The sequence below is a fragment of the Pleurodeles waltl genome, chromosome 12 (assembly GCF_031143425.1).
Source record: "Pleurodeles waltl isolate 20211129_DDA chromosome 12, aPleWal1.hap1.20221129, whole genome shotgun sequence".
NCBI lineage: Eukaryota > Metazoa > Chordata > Amphibia > Caudata > Salamandridae > Pleurodeles > Pleurodeles waltl.
Genome location: NC_090451.1, coordinates 140,996,840 through 141,011,413, shown reverse-complemented (window position 1 = coordinate 141,011,413; position 14,574 = coordinate 140,996,840). Strand labels below are relative to the sequence as shown.

Below are 14,574 nucleotides of genomic sequence, written 5' to 3'. Positions count from 1 at the left end.
CGTTGGAAACATGGCTTAAAGGTTGCAATGCCAAACACCAGATCCCTGCTACCCTGCTGCCATGAAGATTTTCAGTTGCTTGCAAACTAAGCCAGATAAGTAAACAAGCTTTGACAAAGCCAATAGGTCTCGCTTATGCAAGAGCTATTGGCTTTGCCAATATGTTTTAGCAATGTTTTAAAACAGTTTTGCAGCTGTTCAGCATGGTTAAAAGTTAGTATAGTAAAGGAGAGTGGCATGGAGTGAAGTGTTGTAAAGTAGAGTGTCATGGAGTAGAGTAGGGTGTTATGGAATGGCGTGGTGGAGTGGTGTACAGTAGAGTTGAGTGGAGTGGATTGAAGTGGAGTGTCATGGAGTGGCATAGAGTAGAGTGGCATAGTGTGGAGGAGAGTTGTGGAGGAAGTAGAGCTTCATTGAGTGTAAGGGCATAAAGTGAAGTAGAGTATTGTACAATTGAGTGGAGTAGAGTGTTGTGGAGTGGTATAGATAGAAGTGGAGAGGCTTAGATGGTGTTGCATATAGTGGAGTAGAGTGGTGTAGGGTGGTTTAGATTGACATAGAGTGGAATGGCATACCATACAGTTGTACAGTAGAGTGGAAAGGCACAGAGTGACAGAGTGGAGTAGAGTGGAGTGGCATAGAGTGTCATCGCGAAATAGCATAAAGTGGCACAGAGTGGAGTGGCGTGGAGTGATGTAAAATGGAATAGTGAAGTGGAGTAGATCGGAGCAGTGTGTTATAGAACAGAGTGGAGTAAAGTGGCATGATTTTCTGTTGAGTGTCAGAGTGAAGAAGTGTCGTAGAGTGGAATTGAGTGTTGTAGAGAGGAGCGGCATAGAGTAGAATAGAGTAGGGTTTAATGGAGTAGAGCATCATAGAGTGGAGTGTTTTAGAGTGGAGTAGAGTGGCCTACTGTGACGTGGTGTAAAGTACAGTGGTGCAGAGTAGATTGGCATAGAGTATAGTGGAGTAGAGTGCATTGGTTTTGAGTAAAATTATGCAGAGTGCATTGGCATAAAGTGTATTGTCATAGAGTACATTAGTGTAGAATTCAGTGGCATAGAGTAGATTGGTGCAGAGTAGGGTAGAATGGAGTGGCACAGCATAGATGCAGAGTGCAATGGCACAGAGTGTAGTGGCAAAGGGTGGAGAATAGTGGCATATAGTACAGTGCCATAGAGTGCAGTGGCATAAAGTAGAGTGAAGTGGTAAAGGGTAAAATGGAGTGGTGCTGGATAGAGTGCAGATGTGTAGGAAAGAGTGGCATGCAGTGGTGTGGAGTGCAGTGGTTCAGAGTACATTAGAGTGGTATAGAGTGTAGAGGCGTTGAGTGCACTGGTGTACAGTTGAGTGGTGCAGAGCAGAATGCAGTGGCACAGACTGCAGTGGTACAGAGTTCTGTGGAGTTCAGTGACGGAGAGGGCAGTCTTACAGAAAAGAGTGTCTTAGAGTGCAGTGGTGTAGCGTGCATTGGCGTAGAGTGCAGTGGCATAGAGTTTTGCAGAGTAGAGTGCTGTAGAGACTAGTGGCATACAGCACAGTGGTGCAGAGGAGAACAGAGTGGTGTAGAGTGCGGGGATGCAACATCAGCATTTTATGCATTGGGACAAAAATTTCAAGCATTCCCTGGCCCCAGGAGGTGGCCCTAGTTATTGTCTACACCTGGTGGCTATATAAAGCACTTCACTCTGCCCCGTGGTGCCGGACGCAATGGCAGCATTTTCTGTATTGGGACTACAATTTCCATCATTCCCTGGCTCCAGGAGGCAGCCCTAGTCATTATCTGAACTTGGTGGCACTATAAAGTTCTTGACTCTGCCATCTGGTGCGGGACGCACACTGGCAACGCCAGGCCAAAGGAAGGCCCATCCTGCACCCGTCAGCAAGGCAGGGCAGAAACACCCCCCCTTGGCTCGGTGGGAAGGTCTGTTTTGTGATTTATTTAGACTTTGCTGTTGTGGATTGAGTGGAATTCTGTTGAAGTGCGGCTGACGAATGGAGTAGTGGGAGTTATACTCCCAGATGTATCAATAACGTTTAGCGTAGCCGATTACGAGCTGAGGATCTGGAAATAGTGATAGCTCTTTGTTTTGGACATTTGCAATTCTTTTTGTATCAAATGGTCCAAGCGATGGGGAAAAGGAAACATTTGCCCCTCCCCACCCTTGGTTAAAATGAAACCCCCTAGGAACTCTGACTCTTCTATAATGAAGTACATTACTGGGGCTATGGGGGCGATTGAGAAGCAGATTCTGACTGTCAAAGAAACCTTGCATACATGTACGGAGGGTATTACAGGCGTATTTAAGGCTACGCAACCTTCAGAGCCAATCATTGAGAATGACACTGATAATTCCAATAGGGCCCCTGGGGTGTCTGGTACAGTAAAAGGACAAAATGGTTGTGTACAACAAATTTTGGATAGTATATCTACGTGTGACTTTGATTCACATCCACCATCAAAACAATGAAAGACCCCCGGTGCCCGGCCCAAAGTTTTTAAATCTCATCTTGGGGAACTGTAGTTATTGGTAGCTAAAATTAAGTCTTCGTCTAGACCAGTTTAAAACAGGACTATTGTAGGTTTGCCTCTTCATAAAACACATTCTGAAGATTTTAACTCTTTGGTTACTGTGGTTAAATTGCTCGATTTATATGCAAGATCTGTGTTGGAGTCTGTCTACTAGAGTAACACTGGTGGAGAATTTGCTTGCCACCTGTGAAGTTCTATTAGAGATAATCCCCAAACAGGGGAAAATCACCAGCGCCTTTACTTCATGAAGGGGCATGTAAGGGCCCCACTAGTTGTCATCCCAATTCTAGCTTGGGCTATATATTACACCAACACGTCACCAAATACACAACTTGAACAGGTGACTCATATTAATCCAGAGCATACTACTCGTTCCCCCAGTGGTCCCTTTTCTGTTAAAAGAGTTGAGTTGGATAATAAAGTAGAGTCCGATGCAGCGATTAACACACCTGAGGCTCCTAAACTTTTAGATCTTCTACCAGCAGCAACCCCTCTTGTGGTAATTTTAACGAATGTCCCGCCATTACAATCTGGGGACCTGGAGAACTTGGTCTCTCTGAGAAATAAATCTATGAATTGGTTGGCTAGTAAAAGAGGGATAGAAGAGGTCTTGTTTGATGATTTAACAATGGCTCCAAGGATGAATTTGCTTGGCATGGGAAGGAAGTCTTTATCAGGGGACTGCATTGTGTTATCGTTCAAAACCGCGCGCCTGGTGGAGACAATTTAGCACAGAACCAGATCACAGTCAGTGTATTCATATCAAATAAATGTTTTACCTCTTGTTTTTTCTATCAGCCTGGTAAGATGGTTGGTGATACTAGGTTTCTGCCACGTTCTAACCCTAAATGCACTTTAGCACATCATTTCTCTTTTTCAACTGATAATCGTTTTGATGGTTTAGCCAATCTAGATGGGGTCCATTGACTTAGTGAGGATTCCTATCAGGCCTCTAGCCCCCCTGCTAAAGGGCTTTGTGTTTGGGTTGACCACATTTCAGGTCCTCGTAGTAGTTATGAGTGTCCAGTTTATCCATTGTTTGATGAGGTGGCCCCACTGTCAACTAATTTGGACATGTCATCATCTTTAGCGGCTGTATCTGTGGAAAATCTTGAACCCACCACAGTGAGGATTGTTTATTTAAAAATGGTTGGGTTGTGCAAGAATATTCTTATGGCTGAATGGGTAGATTTTGTTACGACATATAGTATGTATGCATGAGGCTTGGGTTGTGGACCTAATACATGTAAAGGGTAATAGAACTTTTCACGCGTCAGTTGTGATGTCCATTCTGGGAGACCAAGGGGGGCTATTTACATATGTTTCTAATTACTTGTCTCTCCCTAATGTAACAATGGATGTATCTAATATGTATTATCAGATTACTACCAGTGAAATGTCAATATCCACTCTTTTAGTGGTAGTCAACTTTTATAACAACGCCACGCTGTCTAAGACAGTAAGGGCTAGATGTACGAAGCCGTTTGCATGTCGCAAACTGCAAAAATCGCAGTTTGCGGCATGCAAACGGCCGAACGCGATGCTCATTCCCAAATTGCAAGTCGGTACCAACTCGCAATTTGGAAATGCGACTCGCAAATAGGAAGGGGTGTTCCCTTCCTATTTGCGACGCATCTCAATTCAGAGTTGCTTTGTGACCGCGAATGCGGTCACAAACCAACTCGCAGTTACCACCAGTGTCACACTGGTGGTAACTCATTCGCAAAAGGGAAGGGGTCCCCATGGAACCGCTTCCCCTTTGTGAATGCCCAAAAAAATATTTTTTCAGAGCAGGCAGTGGTCCTATGGACCACTGCCTACTCTGAAAAAAAAAGAAACCAAATGGTTTCGGTTTAGTTTTCATTTTGCAGCTCGTTTTCCTTTAAGGAAAACGGGCTGCAAAATGAAAAAAAAAACTGCTTAATTTACAAAGCAGTCACAGACATGGAGGTCTGCTGACTACAGCAGGCCACCATCCCTGTGAGTGCAGGGACTCGCTATGGGGTTGCAAACTGCGACCCACCTCATGAATATTGATGAGGTGGGTCTTTTCGACCCCATAGCGAGTCGCAGAAGGTGTCTGAGACACCTTTCTGCATCCAATTCTGCGAGTTGAAAATTGCGAGTCGGTCAGACTCGCAATTTGCAAGTCACAAAATTGGTGTTTCCTACATCTGGCCCTAAATGTCCTTAGGCAGCTGGATGATGATCTTCCAAGCCACACCAAACCTTCATATTAGACACAATCAGGACACAGCCTATCTTACTTTGGCACAAGATATGGACCGCCAAGCATCCTAAGATTAATCGTGCTACTATCAGGGATCGTCACAATTCTCCCAGAAGCCTAATAATCCCTTGATTGAAATATATTTAAAAAAATGGGGGCGGGGGGTTAGGTTATCCAGAGGCTTTTGGTCATCCTGACATGCTTGTGCACATTAGGCGTACGGACTTAAAAGTGAAATGTGTGGCATTGCTTGATGAGATCAGGATGTCTACTGAACTGTCAAATCCCAGTGTAAGGAATAATCAAATTATGCTGGTTACGCACAGTATGCAACCATGCTTGGAATTTGTGTATAATGACAAACACTGATTTGTACTAACTCGTTTTAGAATGGACATATTTCAACGTCCTGTCAGTCTACCTAATAGGAACGACTAGTCATTCCCACTAGTAAACTGCCCTTGTGAAAACGTGTCGTCTCAAAATACTATTCATGTGGGTTTTTTTTGTAAATTTTATAAAGCTGTGAGTAGAGGATTTATTATTCCACTGCTGAAATCCTGTAACTTTGTACAGTGTCGTCCGATATTTTTGATTTTACAAACATTACCGTCTCTTTTATTTTGTAATACCATGTCACAGTTATTATGGGCTGTAATTTATTGCAGAAAGATGATAAAACCTAGCGATTTTGCATGTGATGCTCTGCATTAGTTTTTATTTCATTTTATTTACAATATGTAATATATCATAGATGTATGCGGTCCATGGTTTTTTATTGAACTTGTTTTTTATTTGTTTATAATTTGTTTTTATGATTTTAAAAAAAAATGAAATCTAATAAAGTTTTAAACCGTGAAACTGTGTAGAGTGCAGTGACAGATCGCAATGGTGTAGAGTGGCATAGAGTTTAGTGTCAGAGAGTGCAGTCTTGCAAAGCAAAGTGTCTTAGAGTGCAGTGGTGTAGAGTGTATTAGTGTAGAGTGCATTGGCTTACACTGCAGTGGCTTAGAATACAGTGTGCAGAGTAGAGTGCTATAGAGAGCAGTGGCATACAGTACAGTGGTGCAGAGTAGAATAGAGTGGCACAGAGTGCAGTGACATAGAGCATAATAGTGTAGAGTAGCGTATCATGCAGTGGCGTGGAGTGCAGAGTAGAGTACAGCGGCATAAAGGGAAATGGTGCATAGTAGTTGGCATAGAGTGCAGTAGTGTAGAGTGCACTGGTTTTGAGTAAGGTGGTGTAGAGTACATTGGGTAGAGGGCAGTGGTTTAGAGACATGGCGCAGAGCGCAGTGTGTAGTGTAAAGTGGTGTAGCATGGCACAGGGTTTAGTCGTGTAGAGTAGATTGTTTCCAAGTAGAGTGAAGAGTGAAGCGGTGCAGGGTAGAGTGGAGTGGAGCAGGGTAAAGTGGAGAGGCAAAACGTGGACTGTTGTAGGGTGGAGTGGTGTAGAGTAGAGTACAAAGGTGTAGCGTGAAGTTGCATAGAGTGCAGTGGTGTTGAGTGAAGTGGTGTACATTAGAGTAGAGAGGTGTAGAATGAAGTGGCGTAGAGTGCAGTTGTGTAGAGTAGATTGTTTCCAAGTAGAGTGAAGAGGTGTAGAGTGAAGTGGTGCAGGGTAGAGTGGAGTGGCATTGAGTAGTGGCATAGAGGGCACTGGTGTAGAGTGGAGTGGTTTGGAGTAGAGTACAAAGGTGTAGAGTGAAGTGGCATAGAGTGCAGTGGTGTAGAGTAGATTGTTTCTGGGTAGAGTGAAGTGACGTAGAGTGAAGTGGTGCAGGGTAGAGTGGAGTGGTGCAGTGTAAAGTGGAGTGGCATAGAGTGGAGTGGTGTAGAGTAGAGTACAAATGTGTAGAGTGAAGTGGCATAGAGTGGAGTGGTGTACAGTAGCCTACAGAGGTGTAGAGTGCAGTGGTGCACAGTAGGTTAGAGTGGCATAGAGTGCAGTAGCGTAAAGTAGAGTGATGTAGCGTGGCATATAGTGCAGTGGTGTAGAGTAGATTGTTTCCAAGTAGAGTGAAGTGGCGTAGAGTGAAGTGGTGCAGGGTAAAGTGGAGTGATTTAGAGTGGAGTGGTGTGGAGTAGAGTAGAAAAGTGTAGAGTGAAGTGGCATAGAGTGGAGCGGTGCACAGTAGAGTACAGAGGCGTAGAGTGCAGCGGTGTAGAGTGCAGTGGTGCACAGCAGATTAGAGCAGCACAGAGTACAGTAGCCTAGAGTGGCCAGCATGGGAAAGAGTCACAAAGGATGGCAACAAACTAGCCTGACTGTGAGCATTTACAAACTTTCAAGGTCAACTATACTTTGAGAGGGCCATTCCCCGTCCCTTGCATGGGACTTTACATGATTGAAGGATAAAATTACTCTGAAGATAAAGGATTTACGACGTAATGGTAAATTGTTATTGTTAATTGTCTGCTGTGGTATAAGTAGTAATTTAAGCTCAAAAGTGATTTATCGGGAGCAAAGAGCACTGTGCATCGGGCCCACATACATTTCTTGTTAAAGGGCCAGCTCTCACCTACTCAAGTGGGCAACATGATTCTTAACTTTTGGCTGTAGCGAGAATCAGACACCAATAGGCTTCTAAATTCATGACCTCTTTTTTTCATAAATTCTATTGAGTCCCTGTATTTATTCACTGTTGTATTTTTAGCAGACAATGTTATGTTATGTTATGTTATTGAGACTTATATAGCGCCAGCTACCCGGAGGCCTCGTAGCGCTGAATTAATCCAGCTCTGAATTATTTTGATAGCTTTGCACAGAAAATGAGAAACCTAATTCACTCCAGAGTTAAAAGTTATTATCTCTCGTTTTAAATGTCGGGATTGCTCATATCATGGGAATTTTTTTTTAAAAACAGCTGTTAAATCATTTACAAGAAACACAATTAAAACTACACTATACAAGTTTCCAGCCATAAAAAAACATTTTGACAAAATATTGCAAAACTGAGGTCCAAGGATGTGCAGATTTAGGGATTTTCATCGTGTGTTAAGGGGTTGCTTGCCATCGTTTCAACTTTAAGAGAAAAAGTGAAAAGTGGTGAAGGGAGGAGACAAACAAACGTGCAGGGACTGCTGGCAACTGCTGGTCGGAAACAGTGAAAGGCCAGAAGGAGACAAAATACAGAACGAAAAATAAAGTAAAAGTTGTGGTGAGAGATGAGGAAAATGGCATGGCAGGAGAATCATGACAGAGGCGAAGCAGTGAAAAATAAACAAGAATATTACTGTGACATAAAGGAAAGAGGATTAAAAGAGCAAAACAAGAAAAGAAACAAGTCACTTATCCCCCCAAGGCTGAAAAAAGCATAGGAGGGGCACCAGTGGCCTCCATGCGGAGTGTAATTTGCATTTATCTTTCCTATACATGCTCTCACTTTGAAGTCAGCCGAAAGCAAACACAGAGCTCTCTGGAAGACCCAGCCTGACATTTAATCTGTCTTTGAATGCACAGTAAATGTGACAAGATAAGCACAAGATTTACAGGCCCCTTTACAGAAAGGGAGCTCTGGAAGCATACCAGTAAAAAAGGTTTTGGCATGGGAGGGACAAAGTGAACCTGGACAAGCCAGCAAATCGAAAGAAAGAAAAATTTGTGTTACAAACCACAAAGCCAATGGCAAGCAACAGCCAGATTGCATTCCCAGGTCAACTTTTTGAAACTCCCCAAGATGTCTTCTGCATATCAGACAGCTGAGTTATCTGGTAGGCTGCATCCTAAAAATGTTGTTTTCTGTGCATGTGTATGTATATGTTTGTGAGTTACTGAGAGCTAATCAGACTGAGTGAAAGTGTATGTGCAAGTGTATTTGAGAGGGTCAATGAGAGTGAAATTGAAACTCTGAGTTTGAAGGAGTGCATGAAAAACACAGTGAGTGCAAGGGAGTGAGTGAAGGAGTGTGAGAGAGCTAGAAGGGGTGAGAAACTGGAGATTGTGAGAGGGTGTGAAAGTGAGTTAAGGATGTGGCTATCAATGGTGCAGCAAGTGTAGCTGCATCACGGCCCAGAGTCAGTGGGTGTGAAAGGGTGAGTATGTGTGTGTGTAAACGAGAGTGAGTACCAGTGAGTATGAGTATGTTGTGTGTTAGTAACAATGAGTGGGAATAAGTATGAATGAGAATGAGTAAGTGAGAGATTATGAGTTAAAATGATTGAGGGGGAGAAAGTTAATGTGAGATGGAGTGATTATGAGTGAGTGATTGTGAGCAAGTAAGAATCTGTCTTTGCATGTTTTATGATTGTGAGCCCACCACTGGCCTTGACATTCTGAATATAATTCTGGGCTTTTGGCAACATCCAAGTTACATGCTGCTGCTGGCATATTAGATCAAAGTTTTGCGATAAGGAAATGCACATATGGCAAAAAGCAGGCACTGACATGCTCAAAGTAATTCTTGGTAAGGGGACTGTTAGAAATGGGGTCTCTAGTTGGCAGCCGGTTTGCCCCCTCCAAGTAGGGACCCTCACTTTAGTCAGGATAAAGGAGATACCCACTCAGATAACCCTTGCTCACCCCCTTAGTAGCTTGGCACGAGCAGTCAGGCTTATCTCAAAAGCAATGTGTAAAGCATTTGCACAAAACTCACAGTAATAAGTGAAAACACTACAAAAGGACACCACACCTGTTTTAGAAAAATAGCCAATATTTATCTATATAAAACAAGACCAAATACGATAAAAAAACAATATACAGTAAGAAAAATATGAATTCTGCAAGATTTACTCAAAACTACAGTTCCTTGAAGTTGATAGCTCCACCTGGGGTTATGACGGCGTCGTTATCAACAAAACCAACAGTTCAGGCCGGCCGCGGCGTTGCGGGCCAGCTACGGTGTCAGGAAGACCTGCAAACAGTACCTTGGATTTGCAGGGCGTCGTGATCCTCGCGGTGAGCGGAGAGCGGCGTCACTGACGTTGTGGTGTCGGTTCCGGAGTCGGTGCAGGAGTCGTCGGGCCCTTGAGGTCAGACACGTTGCAGGTCGAACCCCAGGCTGATGAAGTCAGGTGCGCCGGCGTGGATGGCGTCGGTGCTGCAAAGCAGGATGATGCAACGTGTGGTGTCCACAGGTCACGGTGCAGGCAGCGGCTCGGTGACGGCATCCAGCAGCGTTGGTGACACCAGGGCTGTGGTGTGAAGCGGGGCGATGCGACGTGCAGTGTCCACAGGTCACGGTGCAGGCAGCGGCATCATTGTTGCTGAAGCGCTGTCGTCGGTAGGCCCAAGCCAGCGGTGAGGGACGGGACGGTGCTTCGTGACCCTCACGAGCGGTGTCCACAGGTCACGGGCAGGCAGGATGACTGGTGACGACACAGGAGTCAATGGTGCTGGCGTCGGTGGACCTGGGCTGCGGTGCGGGATGGGACGGTGCTTCGTGTACCTCACGAGCGGTGTCCACAGGCCACAGTGCAGGCAGCGGCGCTGGTGTCAGCAGGAGCGGCGTCGTCGGGGATGTCCAGGCTGTGGTGTGAGCAGGTGATGCAGGAATGCGGGGCCCATAGGTCGCGGTGCGAGCTGCGGCTCAGGAAGCCGTCCGATTATGGCGTCGGTGAGACCAGGGTTGCGGTGCGAAGCAGGGCAATACGACTCTGTGTGGCGTTGGCAGGTCACAGTGCAGGCCAGGGGCACAGTGGGTTCTCCTCTTGAACATCACAAAACACACAGTTCCCAGTGCTGCAGGTCGAGGAAACTGAAGTGTTTGGTATCCCTGAGACTTTCAACAGGAGGCAAGCTGTACTCCAAGCCCTTGGAGAATTTTCTCAAGCAGGACACACAGCAAAGTTCACCCTTTGCACTCTTTTCAGGCAGAAGCAGCAACTGCAGGCCAGTCCAGTAAAGCAACACAGGGACAGTACTCCTCCTTCAGCTCTTCAGCTCTTCTCCTGGGCAGAGGTTCCTCTTGATTCCAGAAAGATTCTAAAAGTCTGGGGTTTTGGATCTTCTTCTTATACCCAGTTCTGCCTTTGAAGTTGGCAAACTTCAAAGCAAAGTCTCAAGTGTTTGCAAGATCCTTCCTTGTCCAGTCCAGGCCCCAGACACTCACCAGGGGGTCGGAGACGGCAATGTGTGAGGGCAGGCACAGTCCTTTCAGGTGTGAGTGACCACTCTTCCCCTCCAGCACAGATGGCTAATCAAGATATGCAGGCTACACCCTAGCCCCCTTTGTGTCACTGTCTAGAGGAGAGGTGTGAACAGCCCAACTGTCAAACTGACCCAGACGGGCAATCCACAAACAGGCAGAGTCACTGAATGGATTAAGCAAGAAAATGACTACTTTCTAAAAGTGGCATTTTCAAACTAACAATCTAAAAACCAACTTCACTAAAATATGTATTTTTAAATTGAGAGCTCAGAGACCCTAAACTCCACATTTTTCTCTCAAAGAGAATCTGCACTTTAGGGATATTTAAAGGCAGCCCCCCAGTTAACCTATGAAAGAGAGAGGCCTTGCACAGTGAAAACCGAATTTGGCAGGATTTCACTGTCAGGACATATAAAACACACTAATATATGTCCTACCTTAAACGTACACTGCCCCCTGCCCATGGGGCTACCTAGGGCCTAACTTAGGGGTGCCTAACATGTAGTAAAAGGGAAGGTTGAGGCCTGGCAAGTGGGTACACTTGCCAAGTCGAATTGGCGGTTTAAAACTGCACACACAGACACTGCAATGGCAGGTCTGAGCCATGTTTACAGGGCTACTAATGTGGGTGGCATAACCAGTGCTGCAGGCCCACTAGTAGCATTTGATTTACAGGCCCTGGGCACCTCTAGTGCACTTTACTAGTAAATCAAATATGCTAATCATGTATAAACCAATCAACAGTACAATTTCTATAGGGAGCACTTGCACTTTAGCACTGATTAGCAGGGGTAAAGTGCGCAGAGACAATAAACTAGCAAAAACAGACCTAAAAAAATAGAAGGAAGAAGGCAAAAGGTTTGGGGATAACCCTGCAAAAAGGGCCGTTTCCAACAGGGACACTAGAAAAGTGTTGGCACTTGCACATTGAAAGACATTCTTGGCATGGGGGTATCTGTGGCAAAAATGCTGGTGCTGGAACACTGGAGGTAGTCCTTGACATAAGAGAGGGAACCCAAGACAAAATGTAGACTGAAATATTTTAAGTAGTATTTGACATAAGGGGAAACCAAATGCAAAAAGCTGATGCTGCTGGTAATTCTTTGGCATAGAACAGACAACCTTGGTGGTGCTAAGGAGGTGGGTTAGGGGAAGCAAACCATGATAAAATGCTGGTTCTGAAGTATTGAAGGTAATTTTTTAACATGCACCACCCATCGTATATGGACAATATCAATGGTAAAAATCTGGCATTGGAATATTGTATGTACTTTTGGGGCATAAGGGGTACCATAACAAAATGCTGGCATTGGCACAATGAAGGTGATTCCTAACATATGGGAAACTCCCAAGGAAAAATTTAAACAAAAATGGGATGAACGCCCAGGAAGTATGACTCCCTACCATTTTCAAAGATCACCATCCACCACTGCCCAAGTGTAAATCCTATAACATTAGTGTTTTGCCTTTACTTGTTGAGCTCGTTCCAACACAGTTTTCCAGGGACCCTCTGGTTGACTGACTCTGTGAATTATAGACTATTAATTTGCATTTTGTTAATAAATTGTTTTACAACTTTAAGTGGCACGTGAGCAAAATTTATTTAATAGTGGTGGAAGATCTTAACCAAAATACAGATCAGTACTTGTTCTCACATTTTGATCACTACCTCGCATATATGTCCTGGGACTTTTTACTGCTATGGTAACCCAATTAGGCAATTATATTTTTAGCTCACAAAGCGTAAATGTGGAACAGGGCCCAAATCCACCTTTTTTTTATGATCTGTATCTGCTAATCATGTGAAAAATCATGGTTGAACTGCAAGGGCTAATTTTTCCGTGATCCAAGGATCCCCACCTGAATTGGACAGTTTGTCTATGGCCGGTTTACTACATGCCAAAACACAAGGGTATATTCAGATATGTTGAAAGGATACATATGTAAGGACCGTTCTGATTGGCTTATGCAATCATTCAAAATAGTTGTGGGCAGCCCTGACCTGCCGGGTCACCTTTTTATGTCTCAGCTAGGCAGCACTTGCGCTGTCTCTTCAAGACATGTTGTATATACTTTGTGGGCCCCAGCCCATATTCTGGCTCCATCATCGCTTTCAAATTCTTTCTCCACATTTGTCCATTGTATGCATTTGCCATTCTTTTTGCTGTGTTCAGTCGTCCCCAAGAGCAGGGACTAAGTACTAAATCCATCCACTGGTCACCATTTTAGCATATGTTTCAGGGACTACTTTTTATATTTGAAAAGTAATCCACACAATCAGTCCTGTTTTCACTCCCTCCAAGTTCTGTTCACTTACTGTAAGCAGGCCTGTAAATCTTGTTATCTCGTCACATTTGCTGTGCATTCAAAGACCAAGATCAAATGTTGGAAGCTGTTTTCCCGAGGGCGTGTTTACTTAATTTCCCAGTGTTGCTTGCTTTGTTTGAGATCATCTGGTTCTATCCAGGTATTCCTAAAGAAACCAAAACAATCATTTAGCCAACAAGCAATGCTTAACATAAACATTAAACATCTGTTAGTCTATTTTCCATGCTTTTTTAGAAAGACACATTTGAATTCTATTATTTCGAAGCTCATGTTTGCAGGCATTTCAAAGTGTCTGTTATTCAATCTTGCTCACAGGGTTGGCTTCTGTCACTTTCTGCCTGATATTGCATTTGGAGACGAGTATAGCACTCTCATGTCCCCAGCCATCCTTATTTCTTTTGCGAGAGCTCAGTAGCTCCCCAGACACTGGTCTCAGCCCTCTCTGCCACTTGTTTCCTAATGCGTTCACAATATACTGTATAGCTATTGGCACAGTGCTAATCACAGCCATTTACATTCCCACCTTAAACCCCAGCAGCAACCTGCATGCTTTCTCTTGTCTTGTTACTGAAACCTACCCTCCTCCTCTTGCTGCTAAGGTGCCTCAGTGTCTGTCGCTGTCTGTAAAATCACATTTGCTGTGCATTCAAAGACAGGGAGTTTTTTTGCTAGCACATGGCAACATTTCAATGAACTGCAGCACCATCACAGCGAGGGACAGAAAATACATGACCTAGGACAATATGAGCTAATGACAACTAATACGGGGGTGGGACAATACTTGCTAAGTACGCCACTCCACGCAACACAATGCAACGCAATGCAATGCCACTCCAGTCCACACAATGCCACTCCACTGTACTTAACACCGTTGTACACCACACCATACCACTCCACTCCACTCTACGCCCTGGCACTGCACGCAACCGCACTCCGCTCTACACAATGCCACTCAATGCAACGTCACTCAATTCAATACAACGCCACTCCATGCAACTGCACTCCACTCTATTCCATGCCACTCCACTCTACTCCACACCAATCCACTCTACGCAGCGCCATTCAATGCAAGGCCATTTCACGCTAGGCTACACAACTCCAGTCAACGTTGCTCCACCAATGCCACTCCATACAATGTCCCTCCACACAACGCAAAGTCACTCCACTCTATTCCACTCTACACTGTGCCACACCGCTCCACTCTATGCCACTCCACTCTATGCAACACCACTCTGCTCCATGCAAAGCCATTCCGTTCCATGCAACACCACTCCACTCTACGTAATGCCACTTCATGCAACTACTCTCCACTTGTACACCATGCCACTTCACTCTACGCTACTCCACTGTACGCCACACCACTCTATGCAATGCCACTCCACGCAACTGCACTC

The 14,574-nt window shown here is 44.7% G+C and overlaps 1 long non-coding RNA gene across 1 annotated transcript in view; it reads right to left on the bottom strand.

The window, feature by feature from the left end:
• The window catches only part of LOC138268069 (uncharacterized), a 126,544-nt gene that overhangs the window by 64,687 nt on the left and 47,283 nt on the right, over window positions 1-14,574 (bottom strand). Inside the window, exon 2 of the long non-coding RNA XR_011199916.1 lies at window positions 13,170-13,325. This is a non-coding gene — a long non-coding RNA (uncharacterized lncRNA). The remainder of the gene's footprint in view (window positions 1-13,169; window positions 13,326-14,574) is intronic.